This window comes from Chiloscyllium plagiosum, unplaced genomic scaffold (genome assembly GCF_037043375.1).
Source record: "Chiloscyllium plagiosum isolate Xiang-an unplaced genomic scaffold, Cpla_swu_hap1 HiC_scaffold_3, whole genome shotgun sequence".
Taxonomy (NCBI): Eukaryota; Metazoa; Chordata; class Chondrichthyes; order Orectolobiformes; family Hemiscylliidae; genus Chiloscyllium; species Chiloscyllium plagiosum.
In genome coordinates this window covers 97,712,612-97,727,028 of record NW_028270141.1, presented here as the reverse complement: position 1 = coordinate 97,727,028, position 14,417 = coordinate 97,712,612, and positions in this window count along the sequence as shown.

The following is a 14,417-nucleotide window of genomic DNA, read 5'->3' as shown; positions in this document are numbered from 1 at the left end:
GTTGCCAGGATTAGAGAATTGTTATGATGAAAGGCTGGATATGTTGGGACTGTTTCCCTTGGAGAAGAGAAGGCTAAGTGCGGTTTTGATAGAAGTATTGAAAATCAAGAGGTGCTGCTTCTGTTTGTCATCGGTTCAAGAACCAGATGGCCCAGATTTAATGTGTTAATGAAAGAAAAAAATACAAAGTAACAAAAAACCTTTTTCACCCATCGAATAGTCAGGATGTGGAATGCACTGCCTGGAATTGTATTGGAGACAGATTCAACTGAGGCATTCAAGAGGGCTTTGGAAACAATGTGCAGCGTTATAGGGAAAAGGCAAGAGAGTTGCACTGAGTTAAAATGTTCAGAGAACCAGTGAAAACATGATAGGCTGAATGGCCTCCTTCTGCATCTCAACAATTCTGAAATCCTGAAGTGGCTATAAATGGTTGGCTATATGAAGTTGAAGAACAAGAAGGAGAAATACAGAATATTTACTGAGTATTTTGCCGGTTATTTAGCAGGGGATCACCTGCAGTCACAATCAACCCAAGAAGAAGATCGCAATAAAGTCTGGAACTTGAAATTTGCAAGGACTCATACTAATAACCATACTCTGATCTCCATGTATCCAAGACTAAACCTTGTGCAAAAATCGTGGGCTGGATGTTTGCCTTCCCAGTAATGCCAAAAGTGTTGGTAGTCTTTAAAAACGATGACTGGGACCTGGTTACAAGATTTATGCTCACATTTCTGAGACAGCAATGGGAATGAGGGAGGGTTGTGAAACCATACCCGATGTCCCAACATTGCCAGTTTCAATGCAAAATGGATATTTCAGATCTTCGAAAAATTTTAAGTCAGGATTGATTTGGAAGGTGAAATGTTTCACACCAGCTCAGAGGCCTTACTAACCATAATAGCACAATGGTTTGGAGTTGGCAACCCGAGGAAAGCAAAGTTCAAAATGTGTTGCCAACTTTATATGTCATATTGAAATGTAGAAATATATGTTATGTATGTTTCAATGCAACAATTATTCCAGGCCTCTGTGTTTTAAAAAAAGTAAGTTACCATTAAATTGAATAGTATTTTGGAAGTGGAAAGATTTTCAGATGTATTAGAATGCATTATTCACTAGGTAAATTGCCATTTTGCATTGCATGATAATGATATCCACATTTAATTGTGTGAAAATTTTCCTTTGTTTTCATGTTTTCCTCGCAGTTCAGGTCAGCCATTTGCTTGACTGCTGCAAAGGTTTAATAAATGGATAAACTTTTATGATCTTTGAAATTCAATTCAGTCTTTATTTGGCTGTTTCAAAGCTTTGGTGGTGACTGAGATTCTGGCAGTTTTCAAAGATGTTAATATATTCAATGCAGGAGATCTTGTTGACACAATTATTTAATAAAATCTCATTATGAATGCTTGGCTGAGTCCAGACTCATGAATGGATTCAGCTCAGTGTTAGTTGTTAATACAGTTACAAAAACGAACATGTGCTTACTTATTTTGACAGGTTTATACACTGTAAGTGACTTTACAAGTACTATTCATTTATCTTGATTGATTTCTGAGCTTCTTCAAGACATCCAAATCTTATAGCACGGCTTATAAGTTCTACTGTGTAATGGATGATAGGTGAGTGGTTTAGGGGTATATGAAGGGGATGATGGGGATAAGGGAATAATGACAGTGTGGGGAGAATTAGGTGAGGTGGTTGAGTATGAAGCTGAGGATTCGAGGACCTTGGGCTCATCTTCAAAACTGGGCTGATATTTCAGCTAATGAAAATGGCTCTTTTAATTTTGCTGCCCCAGCATTGCCTGTGAAATTCTATACTCTGACGTAAGTAACTACCTACTTCACAGTAGCAAATGCTTGCTCATTCATCTAGTTGATCATGTGGGTCCTGGGAAAGATAAGTTGCTAAAGATAAGTGTAAAGACACACAGATCTACCTAGCTTGGTAATGAAATGAGAGAGGATGAGCTTCATTCAAGAGGTGTAGTTATTGCAGTGCATGTGCAGAGAGTGGCAGTGTAGGCCGTGGGTCAGCAGCATTATCCTGAAAAAACACTTCAAAAACATTATCGCTGCCCAAGTATTAAACATATTAGATTTCACATGAGAGAAACTAATCCTGTGTTCCAGTGTCAGGAATCACAGAGAAGCTTTTGAATGTCTGTATCGCAAGACATAAGGACCCTAAGTCCTAAAGCGGGACTAAATCTTGTCCTTTCACTATCACACAAATATGTATGGTTTATATGGCATCGTATTTTTAACCCCTTCATTGTCATAAATTCACATTATCCTTTACTAATATTCCTTTTGTTCTTCACTCATGTATTTGTATGACAAATATGCTTTATAACATTGTAACGAAGAAAGTATTGTGTCTGTCATTCCCATGGTGAGACATCATTTCAAGTGTGAAACGTTTGTTGTGTTAAAATAAACAGTACGGTAATTAAGTCATATGTTAAATTCCAACTGCAATAAATGGGGTGAATTTCATTTTTGTTAATTTCCTGTGCATAAAACAGACAGGCTGAGAATGGAGTGTGTTGTTGCCCTTGCCACAGCTTGGCAAGCATTCATTGCCGAATGGTAAATATTTTGTTTATTTAGTTTGTTGCAAATGTGGGAGAATTAGGAGTCTGCTCTTAGTTAAAGTCTTAAAAAAAGACTAGAACAAAATGCTACCTTGTAAGTAAAGCACAGCTAAAGAAATCTGTTGAGGGGTGTTAAAACAAGCTTTAAGCCTGTCATTAATATATTAAAAAGAGCCTAACACTTATTTAAGGTGGTTGCCTGTGATAGCTGAAAACCATTGCGGATCATATTGGCAGTAGATGCATTTCCATTGTCTTTGGGTCCCAGTTGAAGCCTTAAGTAATTGTTATTTTTGCCACCGATTTCTGTCTGTTAGAATCAAATTGTATACTGATCAGCAATTAGAAAAGCAGATACTCATTTGAATGATCATAGATCTATTTGTTTTTAATGTTGTCATTAAATTCTAGATTACCGAAAATATAAACAACATAAATTCAGAACAAATTACTTCTGATACGTTAAGGCATGTTTTTTAAGATTTGGCACGATATCTTAGAAAGTGTCTCAGTTGTGCCATAAGTGCTGGATGGCCAAAGAGACAGAAGGTAAAGAAATTACAGTTAATAAGTCTATGAGGTTCTACAAATAAACAGATGAAGCAATCTGTGACTTATAGAAAATATTATTTGCAGGTGTACATAACAGATGAAACTCCATTGATCAGAATCACTAATAAGGACAGAATCATTTGTAGAATATCAGATAATGCTTAAAAAACAGCAGAGAGAGCAGAAGTTAATTTAGGCAAAGTAATAGAGGTGAATGAAGCAGAAGGAGCAATACAGGACAAGCCGAGGAGTTGTGCAATGAAGAAAATAGAAGCCCTCTGGTGATAATTAAGAATGGGATTCAGAAACAATCAAATCAGAAATCTGAAATTCTACCCATCCATACATGTGACAAAGAAGCCACGGGGTAGTGGGAATAATGTTCCTAACAACCCCCCGGTTTACTCTAGTGTTCTGCTAGGATCAGTGATATAATATTGTGACTACTAATGTAAGGGAAAATTGTAACAATGCTACTAATCAAGAATAAATTTGTGTACATTGGTAATTTAAATACGGTAAAGCATTGAGAAGGGTAGAGAGTAAAATATGTGAAATTTTATGAAAAAGTACATGTTAGAAATATCATCAAAAATGCAGAGAGAAGTTAGCATCCAACAAAAAGGTATATCATTTAGACACAGCTGTCAGGGTATCCTGAGAAACAAGTAAGTAATGAGCTTCTGATACAGTTACCAGATTGTGATCCAATTTATCCTCTTCACTTAACATGAGAGTTGTAGATGTAAGTTCATATCTGATTCCATGTAGAATTTCTTGAGTTATAGTGATCTAACATTGAAATGAGTGGACTCTCTCAACTGGAAATTTATGCTTTCAAGGAGTTCAGATTAGAAAATTAAGGCTGACCTTTTATTAGATATTTTGGAAGTCCAAGCTCTTCAAGAGTGGCTTCCCCACCAGAGGAATAGGATCATCAATTCGGGCTTTATGTGTTTTAAAAGACTTACAGTTATATATTAGAAAGATTAATTTCTGTATTCAATTATGTTTTGGTAGTCTTTAGATTCAAAAAGAGTGGACAGATTACATATAACAAAAAAGATGTGTTACAATACTGATAGATTAATGAGAAACAAGAAGACAACCTATTAATAAATGCAAATATTAATTTCAAAGGGATTGGTGCAATCACAGACCAGGCAACATCTGTGGAGAGAGAAACTCAGTTAACAGTTCTGAATCACTAATAAGGAATATTAGATAATGGTCAACATGCAACAGAGGGAGCAGAAGCTAATTTAGGCAAAGTAATAGAGATGAATGAGGCAAAAGAAGCAATACAAGGCAGGCTTACAAGTTGCGCTGTGAAGAAAATAAAACACCTCTGGAAATAATTAGGAATGGGATTCAGAAATAATGAAATCAGAAATTTGAAACATTAACTCTCCAAAACATTGAACAATAACCTTTAATCAAGATCAGAGAAAATCATAAACATAACAAATTTGGGAAGTACAGAGCCATGGAGGGAAGGATGGAAAGAACAAATAGGAAAATCTTTGGTAGTGTGGAAAGCAGGAATGCTGAGATGAGTAGCTGAATTATAGCAATCGCTTGCTGTTTGATAAATGGAAGCATTGGTTCTGATCTGAAATTATTGATCTCAATGTTGAGCCTAGGCAGTGGTGCAGTCTCTAAATGAAAGATATGGTGCAGTTCCTCAAATTTCTGTTGAGCTTAATTAGAACTGTATAGGAGGTAAAGTGACACCAAGGTGGAAAACTGAAGTGGCAAACGTGCAAAAGCTCATTCGTGTGGACTGAATGGAGATGTTCAGCAGCTCAATCACACAATCTGTGTTTGGTCTTCCTGGTGTATTGGAGGCTACATCATGAACAGCATAGTAAGTTGTAAGAAGTACAATTAAATTACTGCTTCAGATAGAAAGTGTGTTTTGAGTTCAGGATAATGAGAAGGGCGTCCTGAAAGGGTAAGTGTCACATCATGTCAGCAATCATGAATATGTGCTCGTAGTTTTTATGGCCTAAATAAGAAGGTTGGAAGCAGTCTTCAAAACTGAGTTTAGAAGCCTGGATTAAACTGCTGACTATAAAGTTGTCTTCAAAAATAAATCTAATTGCTTCACTTTGCTTTTCAATGTGGGCCTAAAATAAAGCCTGATATGACATAGCAATTTGGTGGGTATTTTAAAAAAATCTTGAACCCATAACTATTTACACTGACAGGAAATCAACTTGAGGAAATTCACTACACATAATCTGGCAAGAAGGGAAATGAGAAAATTCCTTTATGCAATAATTTGTTATGATTTAGAATGACGGCCTGAAAGAGGGTTGAAAGCAGTTTCAATAGCAATTTTCAAAATGGTACTAGCTACTTGAAAAAGAATAAAAAAAGCAGGAAAGATCATAGAACTGGAATTAATTTGTTAGCTTGTACAATGAAGTGGTATCAATATAATGGGCTGTATGGTCCTTTCTGAGCCATACAATTCTACCATTCTACAATGTACACTCAGTTCTTGTATAACATGCCTCAGGAACAGCATTTAAAGTTTTGGTGCTGTAATTGCATTACAGCTAACACATGTTTTAAAAGTTTTGTGCTGTAGAAACAGTGTCCCCAATTCGTCAATCACATTTCAGCGAATTCGCATTGATGAAACATACGTTGTAACAGAATGACCTGTAGTTTAGTTATTCTTAGATTTCTTAATTTCATAATGATGAACAACAGCATCAGTCCTTTTTTTCTTGATTTGACTTTTACTTGCTACATTTTGCAAGTTCTACTTCTCTTGTCTCAAACAGTATCTGTGAAGTAGCCTAATTTAAACTGTTGCCTGTCACAACTAAAGGAGTCGAGTGGACATAAGCAATTTCACTAGGGAATAAAAGAGGAAAAAAAAATGAAACAGGAATTTAATGACATGTCCTCCACTTCTAGACAACACTGGTGACGTTGCCTTTAAGAAGAACACTAGGTTAAGCAGAATGTGAACCTGATTTAAAGGGTTTTTTTGTTTTAATCCCCTCAACTTCCTTCAGGGTATAAGCAGCAAATGCTAACTATATTTTCCCATCTTGGGAATAATCAGGATGCATGGATCTCATTTGCATGCTGATGATGACACAAGGGTTTAAAGTGTCAAGGTACATGAATCCAATTTTGAGGATAAATAACCTTCTCTGCAGGATTGTGGCAAGGTCTGAGCATCTGGGGGAGCACATAACTCAGATAATAATGCCCTCTCTTCCCTCGACATAATAGATGTATATAACTTCAGGATTGCTAGGTTTTCATAATTTTATCTATTTCGTGTCCCAGTACGGGCTGTCATTATAGCTCTGCTTCTCTGTTGCCAATTCCCACATGGAAATGTCTCACGCAACTGAACATTTTTTTAAATATTTCTGTTCATTTGCCAATTTTTATCCATGTATGGTGTGAATGTCGATAATATCATTTGCTTCTATTGCAGGGAACACGTGTTATAATGAAAGAAAAGCAGACAACGTGGAAAATGTTCAGTAGGTCAGGTAATATGTGTGGAGACAGATACAGAGTTAACATTTCAGATCACCTATCTTTCATTGAATAAGTTCCGTTTGAAATCTTTGGTGTCAAGGCAGAATTAGTATGAAATGAAGTTAACAAATTACTCTCTGGGAACAATTTGAGCACAAAATCAGAAGGTGTGTGCTCACATCCACAGGACTCCCATTGTTCCCATAGAATGTAGTGGCACCCAATTGAAACTTCATATTTTGTAACTAGCTAATCCCTGGAGCTTTTAAAAAAAAATCATGGAAGGGTGCCATCAGTAGCATGTAAATTATGGAAAACGTTAAAGGGTGGGAGGGCTCAGCAAAGGTTATTAAAGTTTCCAAACCAAGTAATACGACAGAGAGCATGGAAAGGATCAGAAATCTAACTTCAGGCAATGAGAAGGGGGGCAGGCAACGCAGGACTGAGTGTACTGTACTTAGATACATGCAGTATACAAGACAAGGTAAATGAGCTTGCAGTGTAGATTGAAACTGGCAGGTACAATGTTGTGGGTATCACAGAGACATAGCTGTAATGGATCAGGGCTAAATATCCAAGAATGCACATCCAACTGAAATGAGAGGCAGATGGGCAGAGGGGACACGTTTGCCTTGTTAGTAAGAAATGAAATTAAATTAATAGCAAGAAGTGACAGAGTCAGAAAATGTAGGATCTGTGTGGTTCGAGTTGAGGAACCACAAAGGAAAAAAATACCCTGATGAGAGTTGTGTCTAGGCCTCCTAGCAATAGTCAGAAGGTGAGAAAAAAAAAATCAGGATATAGAAAAGGCACGTGATGGGCTACTTCAATATGGAGGTGGACTGGGAAAATCAGGTTGGTAATGGATCTCAAGAAAAGGAATTTTTGGAATGTCTACAAGATGTCTTTTTTTGGAGCAGCTTGTGGTAGAGTCCAAGAAGGAATAGGTAATTCTGGATTTGGAGATGGATAGTGAGGCACATTTGATTACGGAGCTTAAGGTGAAGGAGCCCCTGGGGGACAGTGGCTATGTATGAAAGAATTCACCTTTAGTTTGAGAGGGAGAATCTGGAATCAGATTTAATGGTATTACAATTGAACAAACTCCAAAGATGTGTGGCAAAAACTGCCCAGAGTTGATCGGAAGGGGAGCCTAGCGAGGAAGATGGTGGAGCAGCAAAGGCAGACGTTTCGGGGGTAATTCAGGAGGCACAGCAGAAATTCATCTCAAGGAAGAAGACACATATAAGGGAAGGCAACATGGTTGACAAGGGAAGTCAGGGACAGCATAAAAGCCAAAGATAAAGCATACAATGCGATGAGGATTAGTGGGAAGCCAGAGAATTGGGAAGCCTTTAAAAACTAGTAGAGGATAACTCATAAAAAAGGGAGAAGGGAGATGAAATATGAGAGCTGGCTAAATATTAACATAGAAGAAGATTGTAAGGGATTTTTTAGATACCTAAGAGTACAAGAGAGGCAAGAGTGTACATTAGATAACTGGAAAATGAAGTTGACGACATGATAATGGGAAACAAAGAAATGGCAGAGGAAGTGATTGAATATTTTATGTTAGTTTTCACAGTGGAAGACACCAGCAGCATACCAGAACTTCAAGAGAGTCAGAGAGCAGAGGTGAGTGTAGTTGCTATCATTAAGGAGAGGTTGTTGGGGAAGATCAAAGGTCTGAAAGTGGATAAATCATTCAGACTAGATGGACGACACCCCAGAGGTCTGAAGGAAATAGCTGAGGAGATTATAGAAATATTAGTGGTGATCTTACAGGAATCGCAGGAGTCAGGGAGATTGCCAGAAGACTGGAAAATGGCAAGTGTAACACCCCTGTTTAAAAAGGGAGACAAGCAGAGAACAGAAAACGATAAGCTATTTAGCTTGACCTCGGTTGTTGGTAAGATGTTAGAATCTATTACAAAAGATGAGATTGTGGAATACTTGAACGTGCATACAGCATAATAGAGTAAGTCAGCATGGCTTTGTCAAGGGGAGGCCATGTCTGACAAATCTTTTTGAATTCTTTGAGGAGATAACGAGCAAGTTTGACAAAGGATAGCCAGTGGACACGGTCTGTTTGGATCTCCAGAAATCGTTTGACAACTTGCTGCTCAGGAGGCTGTAGAATAAGACCTCATGGTGTTAGGGGCAAGATATTGGCTTGGATAGAGGATTGCCTGACTGGCAGAGGACAGACAGTAGGGATTAACGGGTCTTTTTCAGTCTGACAGCTGCTGATTATGGAGTTACGCACAGGTCTGTGTTGTGACCACAACTATTCACATCGTACAGTAACGATCTGTACAAAAGAGCTGAGAACATTGTTGCTAAGTTTGCAGATGACACAGAGATAGGTAGGGGGAAAGGGAATGTTGAGGAAATGGGAAGGTTGAAGAAGGACTTGGACAGGCAAGGAGTGGCAGATGGATTACAATGTGGGAAAGTGTAAAGTGATGCACTTTGGAGGGAAGAATAGAGGGGAAGACTATTTTCTAAATGAGGAAGGCTTTGGAAATCTGAAGCACAGAGGGACTTGGGAGCCCTAGCTCAGGATTCTCTTAAGGTTAACATGCAGGCTCGGTTGGCAGTGAGGAAAGCAAATGCATTCTTAGCATTGATTTCAAGAGAGCTAGAATACAAGAGCAGAGATGTACTGCTGAGGCTGTAGAAGGTTCTGGTCAAATCACATTTGGAATATTGTGAGTATTTTGGGCTCTGTATCTAAGGAAGGATGCACTGACATTTGAAGTGGTCCAGAGGAGGTTTACAAGAATGATCCCAGGTATGAAGACCTTGTCATGTGAGGAGTGGTTTGGGACCCTGGGTCTGTATTTGGAATTTAGAAGGATGGGAGGAATCTGATTGAAACTTATGGAATACTGAGAGGCCTTGATAGAATGGATGTGGAGAAGATGGGAGAGACTAGGGCGCGAGGGCACAGCCTCAAAGTGAAGGAGTGACTCTTTAGAACTGAGATGAGGAGAAATATCTTCAGTTATAGGGTGGTGAATCTGTGGAACTCATTGCCATAGAAGGCTATGAAGGCCAAGTCATAGAGTGTATTTAGGACTGAGATAGATAGGTTCATCATTGAGAAGGGAATCAAAGATTATGGGGAGAAGGCAAGAGGATTTGGTTGAGAAACATATCAATCATGATCTAATGGCAGAACAGACTTGATGGGCCAAATGGCCTAATTTTGTTCCTATATCTTATAGAACTTTCAACCAGTTTGGTTGCTACTTATGCTGTTTTCTGCCGATGGTACATGTGGAAAAGCTCAAGAAGCGTGAAAGGATAAAAATCCTTTAAAAGGACAAGGCTTACCGTGGGCAAAGAAATTGAAGTATTAACAAAGCCTCTAACTGTTGATAATTTGTACGTTCAAGCAGCAGAAAAGGTCAATCAGACCATCAAAACTTAGTCATATTGCACCTTCACTCCTATAGCTTAGCCAGTCATGTTGTGAGTGCCTCTAATGTATTAATTTATATGTCAGTTATTTTAAACATGTAAGGAACAAAATTCTTATTTTCTGTTTTATGTTAATTTTTCACTATTTAAATTTAAGGCCTTTGTTCCTCCAATACTAGATTATTTTGAATAGTATTCTGGAATTACTCTACTTTGTCTTAATAATTAACACCGTCTGTATCTCATTAAAATCCCCAGCACATTTATTTTGAGCCTTAAGCTTCTCTAGCTATTAGTTAGATACAAACATTCAAATTAGGAGAAGAGTAGCCTATAGAGCCTGCTCCGCTATTCAATAAGATCATGGTTGGTCTGTTTATTTCATATTCCCATCTCACCTCAGGAATATTTTCCTCCCTTGCTTATCAAGAATTTACCTCCCACTACCTTAAAAATATTCAAGGACTCTGCTTTCACTGTCTTTTGAGGAAACAAGTTCACACGGTTCTGTGAGAAAAAAAAATCTACTTATCTCTGTTCTGATTGGATGACCGATCAGTGATCATGAGTTCTAAATTCGCCTGTAAGAGGAAGTATCTTTTCCGCATGAGCCCTGTCAAGAACACTCAGGATCTTATATGTTTTAATCAAGTCACCTCTTACTCTTGTGGTAATTTTTAATGAGTCCCTTTGCAACTTTTTTGATGCACATTGAACATTTTTTTGTTTATGGTTAACAGGACTAAAAATATTCTTTCATGTTTGGTCTCATCAATGCATTGCACACTCTCTGCAGACTTGCATGGAAGAAGTTGCAATTCAGTGACTACTCAATCGCAGTTAAGGCTGATATGAAGCCCAAAGCATTTTAAGAAACATATTATTGGCTCAATGATTTTGGAATGGTGGGGGGATCAACCACAGAACACACTAAACTGACCAGTGGGTTTGACCCATATTGAGGTTTGCAATCTCTGGAGAATCTGCAAGTAGGTCAAGGGAGTTTATCCGATGTGTTAGGAATTGGCATTCCAAGTAGTTGAATTCTCCAGGCTTTAAAATTAGGGCATTAAACAAGGTGGAAGATATATATGACTCTAATTGAGGAACACAGCACTAAGATATTCCCAAGAGCTATGCAATACCCAAAACCAAAGGGACAGTGACCCAGGTAACCCAGCATTCAGGTCAATATATATTTTATTATTGAATTTGGTTGTTAATTAAAAACACATTGTAAACCCTTTAACTCATTAGAGTGAGTGCTTGAGCTGAATCCTGTCTGTGCTTTGGGACATCAGTTTGCAGTAGTCCATCTGCTCTGCTGCCTGCTGACATCAATTAGATGACAAAAGTGAAAATGCCTATGTCAGTTTTTCAGGCAATCATGTTAACAATGTGTGCAATTGATGTCAGCAGCAGGTATAAACTGCATTTAAACATACGTGTAATATTGTGAATGTACAGAATGTACTTATATTTCAGCTGAGAAAGAAAACTGAAATTCCCACTTATTTTTCAATTTTTTTGCTCTTTTCTCACCACTCCTGTAATTACTGGTGTACAGCTTCACCAATGTCATCTGGTACCATGTCTAAGTGTTAACTCTGCATATATGAGTCTTGATGGAATATTTATTTGATTGGAAAGATGGAGTAAGTGACATTGTGCAGGGTGATGTGTTTCATTCACCCTTATTTGCTGGACACAGGGGTTTAGGGATTAAAGAGTCAATTTCAAATTATATTTTTGACTCTAAATTCATATTGTAACCAGGACTGTAAAAATCTGCAGGAGAGATTTTGGTTGGATGGGCAGATAGGTGGCAGATGAAGTCCAGTTAAAGAACAGTGAAGCAGGATTGAAAATAGCAGAAGGAACTGCCCCTCAGATGGTAAGGTTTGGAATGAAATAGAGCTGCCTTGATGTGTTAACAAACAAATCAGTGGAGACAGTGTACTTAGCTAAGTTGATATAAAATAGAACTTTTCATTTTATATTTAGAGATAGTCATAAAAACAAAATAAGGTAGTGCTCAACTTATACTGGGCCTTAGTTAGGTCATAGTTTAATACACCATCAGGTTTTGTACACTCCATTATAAAGTCTAGTCTAGTTTTCTTATATTTAATGATTTAAAATATTACATTGGTTTATTATTATCAAAAAGTTGCTGTGTTAATTCACAAGGGTATTCTCAAGGATATGGGTTGCTGTATTGATGACAGACTTGCAGAGATAAAGTTATTTTCACTGGAGCTGAGAACGTTGACAGGTAAGTTGGCTGCTCACTTTCAAAAATCAAGCGGTTTTCAAAACTGACAGCCTTGTGCTGTTGACAAACTCCAATTTCACACGCTCATTTTCAACTTGCAGTTCAGTAGACACTGCTGAATGTTCATCTGAGGACTGTAGAAATTGCTGGAAATGCTCAGCAAATCTGGCAGCAGCTGTGGAGAAGGTTGACGGGCAGAATGTTATGAATGTAAAATATAGTTGTATGAACTATGCCAGGATGAGGACCACAAAAGCTGAGGGAAAACTCAGACATTAGTAGGGCCCCTGCCATATTTTCAAGCTGACTGACACCAATTAGTTGAGGTCAAGGGTCCTGTTCCTTTAAAGAATGGTCACCTCCAAACCCACCCCCTAACTTCCTGCCCCTCTCCCCTTGTAGTCAGCCAATTGGATGGTCAGGGGCTCAGCAGTTTCAGAAACACCATTGGGTGTGATAGTCAACTACTGAAACTATGTCTGGAAGACAGGACACCATGCAACTGACTTCCTTCTCAACCAGGTAAATGGGATCTGGGGGCTGGCCAACGTAGACCCAGGCTGGTGGTTGACAGGTTGGGGACAGACTATTGTGGAAAGGAATGTTGCCATGATGCTGGCTGTTGCTGTCAGGGGCCATTTCATAGAACACAGGAACACCAACCTCTCCTGACCACACAGAGGCGACAAAGGTTCAAGTGCCAACCTCCCTAATTAGCAAAGAGTCCAAATATCACCTGATAAATTGCCAGCAGCAGTGGGGAGAGACCTTACATTAACCAACTGATTTGCTAAATTGACCTCTGTGTGGGAAGGCTGTTCTCTATCTTCCCTGCTACTGCTAAAGTGGCACATTAGCAAGAAGGTGATGGGCACTCTTATTCCACCTTCCCTTATCACTATCACAGCCCCCACCCCCACTCCCTCCTCTCAATCCGCTTCCCATACTTTCCCCTGAGGGCTGATATCATCTGGATTAATGATTTCTCATCAGAGCTGAAACAGGTCAAAGATGTAATAGGTTTTAATGGATAAGGACATGGTTAAAAAATAGAAAATAAAAGTTCTGCGATAGATTGAACTGGGATAAGTCAAAAGGCAAAAGAGTTGGTGCAAAGACAAAGAGGGGCAAGTGAAGAAGCAAAAAGTATGTCTCGAGGGAGTGTGAATGAAAGAATGAAAGAATCATGAACTGCTGCCATCCAAAATCAAACAGAGAAGAAACCCAAGAAAGAAATAAAAGCAGCAACAAAGGAAGTGGTGGAGGCTGGTACAATTACATTTAAAAGGCATCTTGGAGATTATGAGGATTGCAGTTGCTGGAAGGTCGGAGTCGATGGGGTGTGGAGCTAGAGGGAGCACATCAGATCAAGCAGCATCAGAGGATGAAGGGCACTGCCTGAAACATCGACTCTACTGCTCTTCTGTGCTGTTTGATCTGATGTGCTCCCTCCAGCTCCACATTTTATTGACTTTAAAAGGCATCTGGAAGGGTAAACAAATAGGAAGAGATTAGAGGTATATGGGCCATATTCTGGAAAATGGGACTAGATTTATCTAGGATATCTGGTCGACATGGACAAGTTGGATCGAAGGATCTACTTCCATGCTGTATATTCTTATGACTGTAAGAAGCCTCAACCTACTCTTTTTTTCCCTGCTTAGGTGTAACTTCTCAGTTCGGGGAGTATTCTATAACTTTAATTTCCATTGCCCAATCTTTTAATAATATGGAACCCAGAACCATTCCAAAGTTAACGTGAGATCTAACCATGCTTCTGTACAAATTTAAGCAACTTCTCTGCTTTTCAACTTTATCCATCTCAAAATGAATTCCATGCTTTGATTCCATCACTCTTGTCTTATTAATCTATGATGGGACTTCTATTGATTTATGTGTTTGACCCCCAGATCCTTCTGCTGCTCTATTCTTGTTAGGTATTTATCCAAAAGTAAATTACTGGAAATCTGAAATAAAAACACAAAACGCTGGAAATTTTCAAATCTGGCAGCGGTTGTGGAAAGAGAAGTTAAAGGTAGCGATTTT